At 42.6% G+C, this 14276-nt stretch overlaps 1 protein-coding gene across 2 annotated transcripts in view; it reads left to right on the top strand.

Moving 5' to 3' along the window:
- GRAMD1B (GRAM domain containing 1B) overlaps positions 1-14276 on the top strand; it is a 251545-nt gene that overhangs the window by 51503 nt on the left and 185766 nt on the right. The gene's annotated exons all lie outside the window — the stretch shown is intronic.

Below are 14276 nucleotides of genomic sequence, written 5' to 3'. Positions count from 1 at the left end.
GTTATGAGCAAGTAACATCTATAATAATGCCACTTAGTACAACACAGAAAGTTACACACACACACACACACACACACACACACACACACAGGAGTGTTATAATTTTGGTGTATGTGTAAAATCATTACACTTCCAGCAAATGTATACGCATGTATACAAAGTTGCCTGCCTGGCTCAGTCAATAGAGTATATGACTCTTGATCTCAGGGTCCTAAGTTCAAGCCCCATGTTTGGTGTAGAGATTACTTTAAAAAAATAAATAAAAACAAATAAAATTAAAAAATTAAAAAATAAATATGTAAACAATTTAAATGTATAGTAGATATATGTTTATATTTTTATTTTTGTTTTTTTAAAGATTTATTTATTTATTTTGAGAGAGTGAGAATGAGAGAGAGAGAGAGTACATGAGGGGGGGAAGGTCAGAGGGAGAAAGCAGACTCCCCGCTGAGCAGGGAGCCCAATGCGGGACTCGATCCCGGGACTCCAGGATCATGACCTGAGCCGAAGGCAGTCGCTTAACCAACTGAGGCACCCAGGCGCCCTGTTTATATTTTTAAATAGTTGCATTTCTCCTTTGAGTGAAAAATACTGTGATTTCCTTAGTCTGTTGGTGGTTGCCAACTTTTCACTGTTAAATAAACAATCTCTCTTGTATAAGAAATAATTGTTATTACTGTTAAAAAAAGAAGCAAAACCTAAGCAATGTGTTGAGTGCCTAATATTAGCCAGGCGTTTTAATTTTCACAGTCCATGAAGTGTGTAGTATTTTTCCTCTTTGTACAGAAAGAAACGGAACCCTAGAGAAGTAAGTAGCTTGGCTAAGTCATACAGTGGTGACAACAGTTAGGATTTGTACTTAGATCTGCTCAACAATCAAAAGCCTTCTTCCAATTCACAAAAGTCTTAGGATTGTAAGGTTAAAAGGTTTCTAGCATAGGACTCTCACTACATTTAAGCATGTTGCTTTCCAACAGCTCTGTGGTACTGTATGGAAGCCCTACTCCCTGAGGATGCTATTTTCCCCATAACTTTGAGTATGTTTTGTTAAGCTAAGAAATTCAAAGACCCACATCCACTCTCTTTTTCCCTTATAAGTAGGGTTTTTAGATTGAATCCATCTTTTAAAAAAATATTTATTTATTTGAAAATAAAAGAGAGAGCATGCACAAGCTCTAGCTTAGGGGGGCAAGAGTCAGAAGGAGAGAGAGAATCTTAAGCAGACTCCCTGCTGAGCATGGAGCCTGATGTGGGGTTCAGTCTCACAACCCTGAGATCATGACCTGAGCTGAAATCAAGAGTCGGGCGCTCAACTGACTGAGCCACCCAGGTGGCTCCTGGATTGAATCCATCTTGAGCTTGCATATTACCTGCCTGGAATGGAGCATGGAGTATCTCACTGTCTGCCCTGAGTTCACCTAGACCTGGGCTCCCACCCCTACTGGAAGGTGGGGCACACGTGGTTTCCTGCCATCCAAACCAGCAAAGGAGAGAAATGATACTTCCTTATTTATTATTACTCCTTTTTATTCCCTTCATCCCTCTAAGAAATGTAGCAAAGCATACTCTGTCAAAATGAGAGATATGGGGCACTCTGCTTTGATCTTTCCTGCATTTCCCTCATTGCATTAATGGCAGCACTGGGGTGACATGTCTTGGATAGAGAACGGATCAACAAACATCAGAAATGTAATTATGGGAGTGGGGACATTGGAAACTTCCACAAGAACCCAGGGTCTATTTGCATATCCCTTTCTTTTCTTCAGAAATTCAGAGCAAATTTAGTGTTCCATTAAGCACATGGGAAGGGATCAGGGATCAGAGAGAAAACGTGGAGTTCCCCTCTTTTCTTGTTGGTCACGGTTTAACCACTAACCTCTGCCATCATGCTTCATTGGTAAAACAGTAACTTTGTGGCTAGCTTTTAGTGTTTCTTATTAAGATTTTTTTAAAAAGTAATCTCTATACCCAATATGGGGCTTGAACTCACAACCCCAAGATCAAGAGCCACATGCTCTACCAATGGAGCCAGACAGGCACCCAGTGCTCCCTATGAGAATAGTCTCTTATTTCTTGGCCTCCTGATGCCCATGAGGGTTCTAGATGTCATGCATACCACATATGCCTTCGTGCAAAGCCCACATAGCTGCCATTGCTCTAGCTCCTCCAAGGGTTAAATTGGTATCTTATTATTGATGTTTGTTGGGGTTTTTTATTTTTTCTCTTGCCCCAGGCTCTTGTAGGTTTTAGAAATAAATAAAAATGGTTTAGCTCTGTTTCAAAGAGGATTTTCCCCTGCAGCTGATTTTACTATAACATATAGCTTAATAGAAAACCTAGCATTCTGAATACAGTTAGTCTTCAAAGTGGATTAAGGATGCTGTGCTTTGAGCATCTCCGAAGCATTAGTTACAGCACATTCCATTAGCTTTACCCGTTGCTTCTCCTATAATGAAAGGGATTCAGAGATCACCTGCTTGAATGGAAGACCCAAATGCCATCTTTTAACTTCTGTTGAGTGCAGTGGAGATGATAATTGAATGGCAAAACCACTCCCATTGTAAGGAAGCAATGGAGCGTTCTCTCGTTCTGTTAGAAACGGCAAGTACAGACACTGGAGACGCTGGAAGGCAGGTTCTTTTTTTTTTTTTTTTAAGATTTCATTTATTTATTTGACAGAGAGCACGAGCGAGCACAAGCAGGGGGAGCAGGAGAAGGAGAGGGAGAAGCAGGCTCCCTGCTGAGCAGGGAGCCGGATGCGGGGCTCGATCCCAGGACCCTGGATCATGACCTGAGCCGAAGGCAAATGCTTAACCAACTGAGCCACCCAGGCGCCCCAATACAGTGGATTTTCATAGCGCTCAGTGGTGTGTGTATGATGTGTGTGCAAGCAGACATCCCTTGTTGCCTCATGCCCGTTACTAGATCAGTGATGAATATGCAGTGCCGATACACATGAATTCAGGCATAAAAATAATACAATCACGGATTTCACTTAGCATTTACTATGTGCTAGCGACTGTGCTAAGTGCTTTATATGTATCATCTTATCTCTCTCAACAAGCCCCTGAGATAGTACTCAGTCTGATTCTGCAAGTGAGTCCACTGAGGCACTGAGAGATTAACTTGTTAGTATATGGTGGATCCGGGATTTGAGCGCAAACATTCTAGTTCCAGAAAGCTTATACTTATTTGCACTTAATTCCTAGGTTATACTGTTTTCCATAAGTGAGGAAATAAATATTACATGCTTGACAATAATTGAAAAATCTGCTGTAAATGTCAAGGATATGCAAATATGTCTGCCAGCTTTGGGAATTCATATGTCCAAGATTTGTATCTGCACATACTGAATTTTTATTTATATCGAACAAATCATGGGATGGATACCATGGGGTGGTATTTTGTACAAGGCACACGTAGTCACTGTGTACTATAGGTGTATGAATGAGTTATCAAGTCAGATACCAACTTAGGACCGTTATTCTGACTTTCAAGACTGAGACCCTTCCATACCACAGAGGGGACCAAGTTGATGATGGGAGAGTATAAACTCTGACATCAGATTGTCTAGTTTGAACTCTAGCCCAGCTGCTGATAGCTGTGTGTCTTTTTTTTTTTTTAAGAAATTTATTTATGTATTTTTTAAGTAATCTCTACACCCAGCGTGGGGCCGGAACTCATGACCCTGAGATCAAGAGTCAGGTGCTCCACCCACTGAGCCAGCCAGGCGCCCCTAGCTGTTTGTCTTTGAATGACCTCTCCATGCCTCATTTCTTCTCACTGAAATGAAATGAGGATAACAGCTAATTCCTTGAGTCGATTTGAGGATTAATTGGGATGGTACCTGATTCTTAGTAAGGGCGCAATAAATGTTAACTAGTCTTACCATGATTGTACTTGGCTCTTGATCTAATTTAAATCAAATTCTCTTCCTACCTTCAGCATAGAACCTGGGTATGTAAGTTGTTCCTTATAACATTTCCCCTCAGAAAACAAGCAAATTGTTTCTGGAACCTGGGCCAAGCACTTACCCATAGAAAGTACTTAGTGCCAACAAAATGGAAAACGAAATATTTTGACAACGTGCTCTAGTCCTGAAGTAAGACATAAGAGGGTGCTGTTAGTAAAACAGTAACAGGAAGGATGAAGTAGTTTAGCTTTTAGAAGTGTGTGTGGTGACTTCTGTAAATCTAAAACTGTTCTTGAAATAAAGTTCATTTTTTTCAAAAGTCGTGGTAATGCGTTTCTGGGCTCAGCTTTTCTGCAATTAATGGATCGACTTCATCTTTTGTAGTGTAGCAAACAAGCTAACAAAGGCAGTCACAGGGTAGGCACTTCTTGAGCCTAGTGTCTTATTTATGAAATGTGGGGCTTGGCTTCCTCTAAGGCATTTGTCTGCTTTGAAACTCAGATGAAATAAACAGACATTTGGGGAAGAATAAATTATGGCTTCGTGTCAGCCTTATAATCAGGATTGGCAGACGTCCTCTGGGCAGGAAACGGTGGAAGGGGATGGTGATGTTCTTGAGTGTGGGGACACCCGAACTCAAGTCAGCCTGGGTTTTCTGAGGGAAGTTGGGAGATCTTCAGAAGAGCGTAGGATGAATTCCCTTCTCTCAGGAATGGTTAAACTGAGGCCATCACCAGTAAGAGAAAGAGGATTGATTAAGCTCCAATTTGGGGTGTTAAGAGTGGATAGATAAGCAGCTGTTTCCAAATGCATTCTTGTTCTGTTCTTTAATTGCTCCCAAAGATCCATAGACCAAACACTCTTATCTAAGAAACCTGAGCTTTTCGTTAATAGGGAATGAATGTTCTGGGCAAAGAGCAATGTAGTTCCAGGTGACTTCTCCTGAGAACTCCTCTATGATGTAGTGAGTGTGATGTGATAGTCTAAGGGAAATTAGGACCGTATTCAGAGCTGTCCCTAGGGATCCTGCGGGGCTGAGACCAATGATGTTCTTCAGCCTTTGCCTCTCCAGGAGGTTTCGCTGTGGAAGAGCAATCTCCAGAGAGTTGGAAGCTGGGACACTAATTGCCCTGGGTTTCTTCAAACCTCCTGAGCTGCCCTCCCCGCTCACAGCCCCCCATCATTTATTCATTCACACATGTTCATGGAGCCTATACCCTGTGTGAGGCAGTAAGCTCCATAACAGGCTGACAGAGATGAACATAAATCTTGCCCAGATGGCAGTTACAGTCTGAGGGGAGGTGGGAAATGCACATCAATAATTATGATACCAGACGATAATGATGTGTTGAAAAGTAGTGTGGGTAAACAGCTCCAAGGTGTTTTTGTTGTTGTTGTTGTTTTTGTTTTTCTTAAAGATTTATTTATTTTAGAGAGAGAGCGTTGGGGGGAGGGGCAGAGGGAGAGAGAGAGAGAGAGAGAATCCCCTTCTCCCATGCAGGGCTCAATTCCACAACCCCGAGATCATGACCCTGAGATCACAACGTGAGCCAAAATCAAGAGTTGGTCACTTAACAGACTGCACCACCCAGGCACCCCACAATGTTTTTTCAATACCAGTAAGGATTGGGGCACCTGGGTGGCTCAGTTGGTTAAACCTCTGCCTTCAGCTCAGGTCATGATCCCAGGGTCCTGGGATCGAGCCCCACATTCGGCTCCCTGCTCATGCAGGAAGCCTGCCTCTCCCTCTGCCTGCCGCTCCCCCTGCTTGTGCTCTCTCCCTCTCTCTCTCTCTCTCTCTCGGTCTCTCTGTGTGTCAAATAAATAAATAAAATCTTTAAATAAATAAATAAATAAATAAATAAATACCAGTAAGGATTGATTTAAATGAATATGGAAGATATTCTCAAAGGAGAAAATAAAGAGAAGAAGCCACAAAAGGAGACTGGGAAGAGCAGGAGTCTGGACACCCTTGCTACAGAACCTTGGAACCTGGTTGAACTTGAGACCTGGAAACGCCCTCTAAGGTCATCCGGTCTCTACCTCAATGTGAGACGGTCCCCAGCAGGTTCAGTCTCTGCTCGAACACCTCCACAGATGGGGCACTTACCATCTATTTTTGGATTAACGGTGTCTGGTCACTGAAGGAAGTAGGGGACTCTTTAAGAATGGGCTGTGTGTGGGTGGGTGGGTGGGGTGGGGTGGCAGGCGGGAGGGAGAAAGAGGCAGGGCAGTAACCTAGATTTTGGTATCTGAGTGGGGCTCTTCCTGAAGGACAGTGGGACCAACGAGTGCTGACTGGCTGTTCTTTGAGTTAAGCTGGGGTGATTTTATTATGCTGAAGATAGATCTTAACGTCCTGGTTCCAAGGTCCAAGGATGCAAGGGTGAACTTGCACAGAAGGAGATCACGTGAGCAAGCCTTCAAGAACAGAGACTTTGCTCTGGCTGGCAAAATTTAAGCCAGTGCCTTACTACATCCTGAAAACAAGTTAGATTTACCTCTGGAAGCTAAATTAGAACCTGAAGACCACAGAGAAGCGACTTGTAAAGGTGTTTTAGTAAGCTACCATTTCAGCAGGGGGTGGAAAGCTCCTTGTTGTAAGCAAACCAATTTAGTGGAGCCTCGGGCTGCCCCATTTGTAAGAGGCCCACGGTCTCTGTGTGCTTGGAGGAGATAGGAACATTGTGCAGACAGTGCTCAATAATAGGAGCCTCTAGGCACCAGCACTTGGAGAACTCTGCTGACTCACCTCAGATCGACAGGTAGACTTCTTAACAGGTAAGAGGTATTAGAGACATTTGGGTACAAATGAGGAATTAGGGCTATACTGATGTTACTAGTTGCAAATGAGAAACTGCTTATGTGGCCTGAACATGCCATAAAAAATATTTCTTGCCTGTCTGGCTCAGTCCGAAGGGTATGAGACCCTTGATTTCAGGGTTGTGAGTTTGAGTCCCGTGTTGGGTGAAAGAGATTACTAAACAAACAAACTTTAAAAAATATGTATTTTTAGAAAGTGAGTTCTGCTTAATATTTGGGGTAGAATTTCTTTTAAAAATATTTTATAATTCAACAGGAACTCCCAAGGAAATTGGTATTGGGCGCCTGGGTGGCTCAGTTGGTTAAGCGACTGCCTTCGGCTCGGGTCATGATCCTGGAGTCCCGGGATCGAGTCCTGCATCGGGCTTCCTGCTCAGCAGGGAGTCTGCTTCTCCCTCTGACCCTCTTTCCCTCTCGTGCTTTCTATCTCTCATTCTCTCTCTCTCTCAAATAAATAAATAAAATCTTTTTAAAAAAAAGGAAATTGGTATTGACTTTATGGTATATTTTAGCTAGGGAACATAGAAACTGACCGAATTAAACAGGGAAACAAAGTGGATCAGTTTGCGGAATGGCAATCCCAAATATTAATTTGTTGACCAAATTGCAAATCAAATCAAAGGCTTCATTAAAAAATGACAGAACCAGTTTGAATGGTAGCTGGAAAAATATATTTTACAAGAAGTCGAAATGGAGGGGTGCCTGGGTGGCTCAGCTGGTTAAGCATCTGCCTTCCACTCAGATCATAATTTCACAGGGTCCTGGGATCGAGCCCTGAGTCAGGCTCCCTGCTTCTCCCTCTGCTTGCAGCGCCCCCTGCTTGTGCTCTCTCTCTGTCAAATAAGTAAACAAACAAATCTTTAAAAAATAAAATAAAACAGTTCTTAAAAAAAAGAAGTCAAAATGGAATAATACAGTAGAGTGGAGAAAACACTGGTTTTGGTTTCAGAATACTTGCGTTTGAATCACATCTTGACGCTTAAAGTTCTTAATCTCTCTGGGCCTCAATGTCCTTCTTACCGGCATGGAAAAAAGGGCACTTAATTCATTGGATTTTTAGGAGACCTAAGTGAGAAGAGACAGTGCCTGGCTCAAGAAATCCCAGGTGAATCGAAAAAATTTTAGGACACTGGAACATTTCTAATCTATGCCTGACTGATTTTGCATTTGGTTTAAGTCCTCATTATCATATATTTGCTTTGAACCAAAAGGGTATGAACCTATTAAATGATTATTTACAGCTATACTTTTATTAAGTGGTGGTGTTACAAAGTTGTATATAAATCAAGTAATATTTAAAGTGCATTCAGGGAACTCCCCACATAAAAGAATTCTATTTGTGTAAAGCTAAGAGGCCTTTCCGAAAGCAGATAACTATTCTACTACATCTTTTGTGCAAATCTACATGTTCACATGTTGGGATTAGTTCTATCGAGGTATTTCATTAACTTGTTGTGTGGGGCTTATGAGGGAATTAAATACACACAGAATGTGTGGGGACAAAAGCAGGACGAATATTTGGGCTCCTTAGGGCGAGTTGCTTTTTAATTCTTCTTAGAGGTAAAAATCCTACCTCCAAAATCTACACCGGAAGTAATAAAGTTAGACTCTGACCAAAAGAGCTTTGATTTACAAAAAGCAGTTTTAATTCCAGCCTTGTGACCTTGTCCAAGACATATCTTGTCAGAGCCTCAGTTTCTTATCTGGGAGCCTGGGTGGGATGGTGTGGAGGAAGGACGGACCAAATATCTAATGAAACTGGACTAAATGTTTCTTGCATGCCTGTAATTCTATCACCTCAGAAAGCTTCATTGCTCATACATTTTCCAGCTATCTGACAGAATGTCTTGCAAAAGTACCAGATTAGTTCAAGGGAGTGGTTGAGGATATGGGAAATGGGGCTTGTTCTTTTCCTGGAAATAGGGAGAAACAAGGTCACTCAACATTCAGTGACACATTTTATGTTTACCTGGAAACTGTTAAGTTACTCAGCAGGTGGCTTCCTGATAGAGTGTACCTTACTTGTTTATTAATCAAATAAAAATATTCATATGTGTAAAGAAACAATCTATTTTAATGAATTCCTTTTGTAAAACAAATGATTTGTATGATATGATCATTTTGACGTGTACATTTTAAAAATCTGTGTTTTCACACACTGGGATTGCTTAAAGCAAAGTAGACCTTTCTAGTTCATAAACTCAGAACTACAATAGATTTTAGAGCTCATCCAGCATAACAAATCCCCAAATCCCAGGACATTTAAAATACCATGCAGTCACTGAATTGAGGTGAATGATGAGGGCAGTGGTCCAGAGTGTCAGCAATTTAGAAGAAGGGTAGGGGGGAACGCAAGCCCAGGGGACGCCTGTCACTAGGGACAGCTTGAGGGCAGAGTACAGCCAAGGAAGCCAACGGGCTATTCCTGAAAAGTGGGAACATCAGACAGACAGCGTGACTTTCATTAAGGCAAGAGCTTACAGTAAACGAAGAATTTTATAGGAATTAATTATTTACAGTTACTCCCTCCAGATACATTCCTTGCAGAAGGATAAACAACTCGAGGTGCAGTGGGAATGGTTGTCCAAAGCCAGGTTACAGGGGCTGCCACTGAAAATCCTCCACTGAGCCCAGCCTTCTTTCAGCTCCTTTTCTGAATCATAAGAAAACGATCCTAATTTTTTGGGTGACACGGTATGTAAAGGCTAGCATCCTCCTTCCCATCAGAACTGAGCAATTTTTACAATTTCAGCATTTGTATCTCAAGCTAATTAGTTTTTACAGTTATCTTCAACCCTGGAAGCAGTTTGGAGCACAAGGCTCAAACATCCCTTCCTCTCTGGATCTTGGTTTGCTTGTCTGTAAAAGGGGGCTATTTTCTGATTTAGAGAAGGGGGAGTGGCCGAAGTTCCTGTCAGAAATAAAAGCCTTCTGTGGTTGCTTTAGCGCTTGAAAGGCATCATTTCCTAGAGCCTTAGAGCCCCCCCCCCCCTTTTTTGAGTGAGTTAAGCTTCTATGTCTTCAAGTCTGGGTCTTTGTTTGCAAAGCCATTTATTATCTGTGAAGCTATGCCTTTTTGATACGCAATTTCAGTAAAAGTCTATAACCTCCCGGGGCCTGTTTCCTAATATCTAGATCAGAATAAACAGTGGAGATACAGTGATGGATTAGTTCTTGGAAATCTCCTTTCCATCATTCCGGAATTTTGTGATCCCCAGGACGTAAACTCCTTCAGGACACAGACTTGCTTTCAAGCACCTAGAACATCGTGTGCTCGATAAGCACATTTGAATGGGTGAATGAAGGAAGATTTATAGTAGATACATTCTCTTGCTCTCATCCCTCACCCAACTGAACATTATGATCCAATTTGTTCTTCTGTAATTTCAAGAATATACCATGCTCTCGGGGCGCCTGGGTAGCTCGGTTGCTTACGCATCCCGCTGTTGATTTCGGCTCAGGTCCTGGTCTCGGGGTCATGGGATCGAGCCCTGTGTTGGGCTCGTGTTCAGCACAGAGTCTGCTTGTCTTTCTCTCTCTTTCTTCAAATAAATAAATAAAATCTTAAAATATATATATATGCCATGCTCTCTTTTACACCTTTACATGTGTGGCCCCTCTGTCCAGAAGCATACCTCCTTCCTCTACTTGGAAAAGTCATCTGCTGACCTTCAGCCTTGGGTGGACACTGTCTCCTCCGTGAAGATCTATCTGGATCAAGATCTCTCTCCTCTGGGCTCACACTGCATTGGACACATGCCTATACTGAAGTGGAATTTCTTTACCAAATTGTAGTTCTTGGATTGGTTTCCTATTCTCCCCTCCCCTTCCAAGGTTTGAAGCAACGGAGGCAAGGGTCATCTTTGATAGGCATTCAAAAATTATTTTAGGAATAAATGAATAGTTTCACAGAAACTTTTCAGAAACCCTTCATAGTACCCAGTATTATGGTATGTTTAGAGTCTAGGCTCTTCCCTCTCGTGCTCTCTATCTCTCATTCTCTCTCTCAAATAAATAAATAAAATCTTAAAATAAATAAATAAAAATGAATAGATGTCGGGGCACCTAGGTGACTCAGTCAGTTAGGCAGGTGTCTGACTCTTGATTTTGGCTCCGGTCAGGATCTCAGGATCATGGGATCGAGCCCTGCCTCGGGTTCCCTGATCAACGCAGAGTCTGCTGGAGATTCTCTCTCCCCTCTCCCTCTTCCCCTCTCTCTGCTTGCCCTTGCTCTCTCTCTCTCAAAAAAAAAAAAATTAATCTTTTAAAAAATAAATAGAGGGACGCCTGGGTGGTTCAGTTTGTTGGGTATCTGCCTTTGGCTCAGGTCATGATCCCAGGGTCCTGGGATTGAGTCCCGTGTCAGGCTCCCTGCTCAGTGGGGAGCCTGCTTCTCCATCTGCCTGACGCTTCCCCTGCTTGTGCTTGCTTGCTCTCTCTCTAACAAATGAATAAATAAAATCTTTTAAAAAATAAATAAATAGATGTCACTTACTCTTTTCACTGCCTAATTTCTGGAAGAAGTGCTGTAACCTTGCAGCCTCCATTTATTCCTTCTCTGCTTACTCTTGAACTTCTGACAATAGCCTTTCTTCTCTTGCCACTCTACTGCAGATGTTCTCTTGGAGGTCACCGGTGACCCAGTTACATCTTCCTCCTGCCTGGCTGCATTATGGTGTTTGGCATCATTTATCTTTCTCAAACGTGGCGTAATTGAAAAAGCATGAGTTTTATTAAGGTAGATCGAGCCTAGCTAAAATGTGCGCCCGCCTTCCCCTTGCTGGCTGTGTGGACTTGGGCGAGTCACCCTTTAAAATCTCTCCTCATCCTAAAAACGGAGTTTCGATGTCTATTTCTCAGGGTGGCTGGGAAGGGTAGATGGGGTTTTGTGTGTGAACACTTAGCCCAGTGCCTGGCTTGCAGTAGGCATTCAGTAAACGTTGGCTCCTTTCCTCTCCGGACTTCCGAATCATCCCTCATTCTTGGTCTTCTTCCAATCTAGGTCTCTGAATAGATCTTCATAGGGCCTTTCTCTTCCTTGCCTACCTCTTCTTATTCCGCATTTTTCTCCTGTCCTATTTCAGATGTTTTCCCATCTTTTACCTGAACGACTTGCAGTGCATATAGTCGATATTCCAAAAATATGGAATATTGAATCATAGTCTCCCGACTGGCTTCTCTGTATCCCATATTTTGCTCCTCCAGTATGTATTTCCCAGTCACTAGAACTGATGTTCCTCAAATACAGTTTGATAATATCACTTCCCCTGCAAAAACTTGAATAGCATCCCTTTATTCAAAGAATAAAATCTAAACGTTGAACACTTACGAATCTGTCTTGTTTGTCCTCATCTCCTGTGTCCTTCCGGATGCCCTGACTTCTCTCTCCCTATTTTCAAAAACCCTTCATGAGTTTTGACTCCTCAGTGCCTTTACTACAACTCTCTCTTTATTCCATAATGCCCTATTCTTCTTTCCTGTTGGAATTCATACTTTGTCTCAAGTACCAGTTCCTCCACAGAGCCTGCCTCGACCACCTCTTTCCCTCTAGTTAAAATTTGTCAATCTTCCCACTCACACCTTGTTTGTACTTATATTTTGCACTAAATTAATTTGGCCTTGCTCTGCACAAGCCGTGTCTTATGTCTTATTTGTCTTGCTGTATTCCTAGCAATTAGTAAGGAACCTCACACAGTGCTCTAGCTTAACAAGTACTTGTACAATTAAACTGAGTTGAAAGTCAACACGAATAGTCATGCTTCCTCACAAGGGTTTTATAAAGGGACTTAATTCAGCATAACAAAGACTAACATTTATAGACCGCTTACGTACGATGTGCCAAGCACTAAGTGTCCTATATTGCTTGAATGCTCACAATAACCCAGGAGGGAGATGCTATCAATTACCTTGATTTTACAGGTGAGGAAGCCGAGACGGAGAAATTAAGTAACCTACCCCCAAAACAAATAGCTAGTAAGTGGTGGAAAGGGGTCTAAAGCTCAGATAGCATGGCTTGGGCCTCTGCATTTAATCACTAGGTTATATTTGGCCAGTAGTATTTGGTGCTTCCAAGGAAAGCAGCGGAACACCCAGATCATGCCACTTGCAAGGACAGGAAGGAGACAGATAGGGTGACGTCAGGAAGTTTCTTCTGGCCTAGGTTTACATAAAGACTGTCCTTGTAAGGCTTAGAGGACAAGAGATGATGTCTATCTGTGCTTTGGTATCCTGGTGTCAAGAACCCGGGCAGCCAAATGTCGTTGTGCAAAATGTTCTTCTTTGACTCCTAAGCCTTTTGATGAGCAGTTAAACCAGGGAGGCTTATCTGGGGACAGTCCTTCTCCTGAGGTGACGTCATTGTTCACCCTGGCCCCTGCCAAAGGCTAGCGGAAGCACTCTGTGCATTCCCCATGGCTGAGAGGCTTTGCCAGCGCTCTGCCCTAGGGAACTAAGACTCCATACAAGTCTCATGACATTTTCTTCCTTTCCTCAGAAGGAGATGCTGGACATGGTGGCTGGCCAACTGTGGTTTTATTTAGATCGAGTTCAGCCAGCATGCTCTGCCCTCCCCTGACCACACAGATCCAGTCCGCGGTCTCCTCTGACTTCTTCAGTAGCTCCCACCTTCACGGGAAAATGAGGTAGGGATTAATAAAAGGAACAGAACTGAGATACTAGGAGGGGTGGAAGCCTGTTCTTTCCAGTCCTTTCTCTTGCTCCCATCTCCCCATTCCCGGCTCCTGTCCCATCATCACCCTAGTGATTACTCCCTGATTTCCTATTTCACCATGTAAGATATTAAAGCTGTTTGTAGGTTTCAGGGAGGTGTTTAGTATCCAGTTCAAGATGCCTGGCACCAGACATGCATCAGTTCAAATGGACTTTGTTTTATGCTTTTTTATTTTTTTATTTTTATTTTTTAACATTCTTAGTTTATTGATCCTCTCATGAAAAATCTGCACAACCACCACAGATAAAGCCACTGCAGCATCTTTACTCCTTCTGTTGTCCAATCTCCAGCTCACTTTTTGCCAGCACCAACGTTGGCTTTTGCAGTCCCCCTGACTTTCTTCATTCTGTTCTTGCGTTCCTTTCGCTGTTTTCTTGATGTCTTTTTCTTCTCATACAGGCCATGTCTTGCAAGTCTGTGTTTGGGTTCATTTTTCTTTGCATAATCCAAGGAATCATAAGTCATGCCAAAGCCGGTTGTCTTGCCACCACCAAAATGGATTCTGAATCCAAACACAAATATGACATCTGGTGTGGTCTTGTACATTTTGGCTAGTTTTTCCCGAATTTCTGTCTTAGGTACTGTTGCCTTTCCAGGGTAAAGAACATCAATGACCATCTGTTTCCGCTGAAGTAGTCGGTTAGTCATGAACTTCCTGGTCCGGATAGTTACTGTGTCGTTCATGATGGCGGCGAGGCTTCAAGCAGTCGGGGAGGAAAAGACTTATGCTTTTTTAAAAAGAGAGAGAATCTGGGGCCTCACAGACCCCTGGTGATGGGGTGGGGACTGGGCCTTTAAGACATCATCTCT

Source organism: Eumetopias jubatus, unplaced genomic scaffold (genome assembly GCF_037043125.1).
Source record: "Eumetopias jubatus isolate StellerSeaLion01/CBP00866 unplaced genomic scaffold, mEumJub1_p1.0 scaffold_13, whole genome shotgun sequence".
Classification (NCBI taxonomy): domain Eukaryota; kingdom Metazoa; phylum Chordata; class Mammalia; order Carnivora; family Otariidae; genus Eumetopias; species Eumetopias jubatus.
This window is presented reverse-complemented; position numbering and strand designations above follow the sequence as displayed.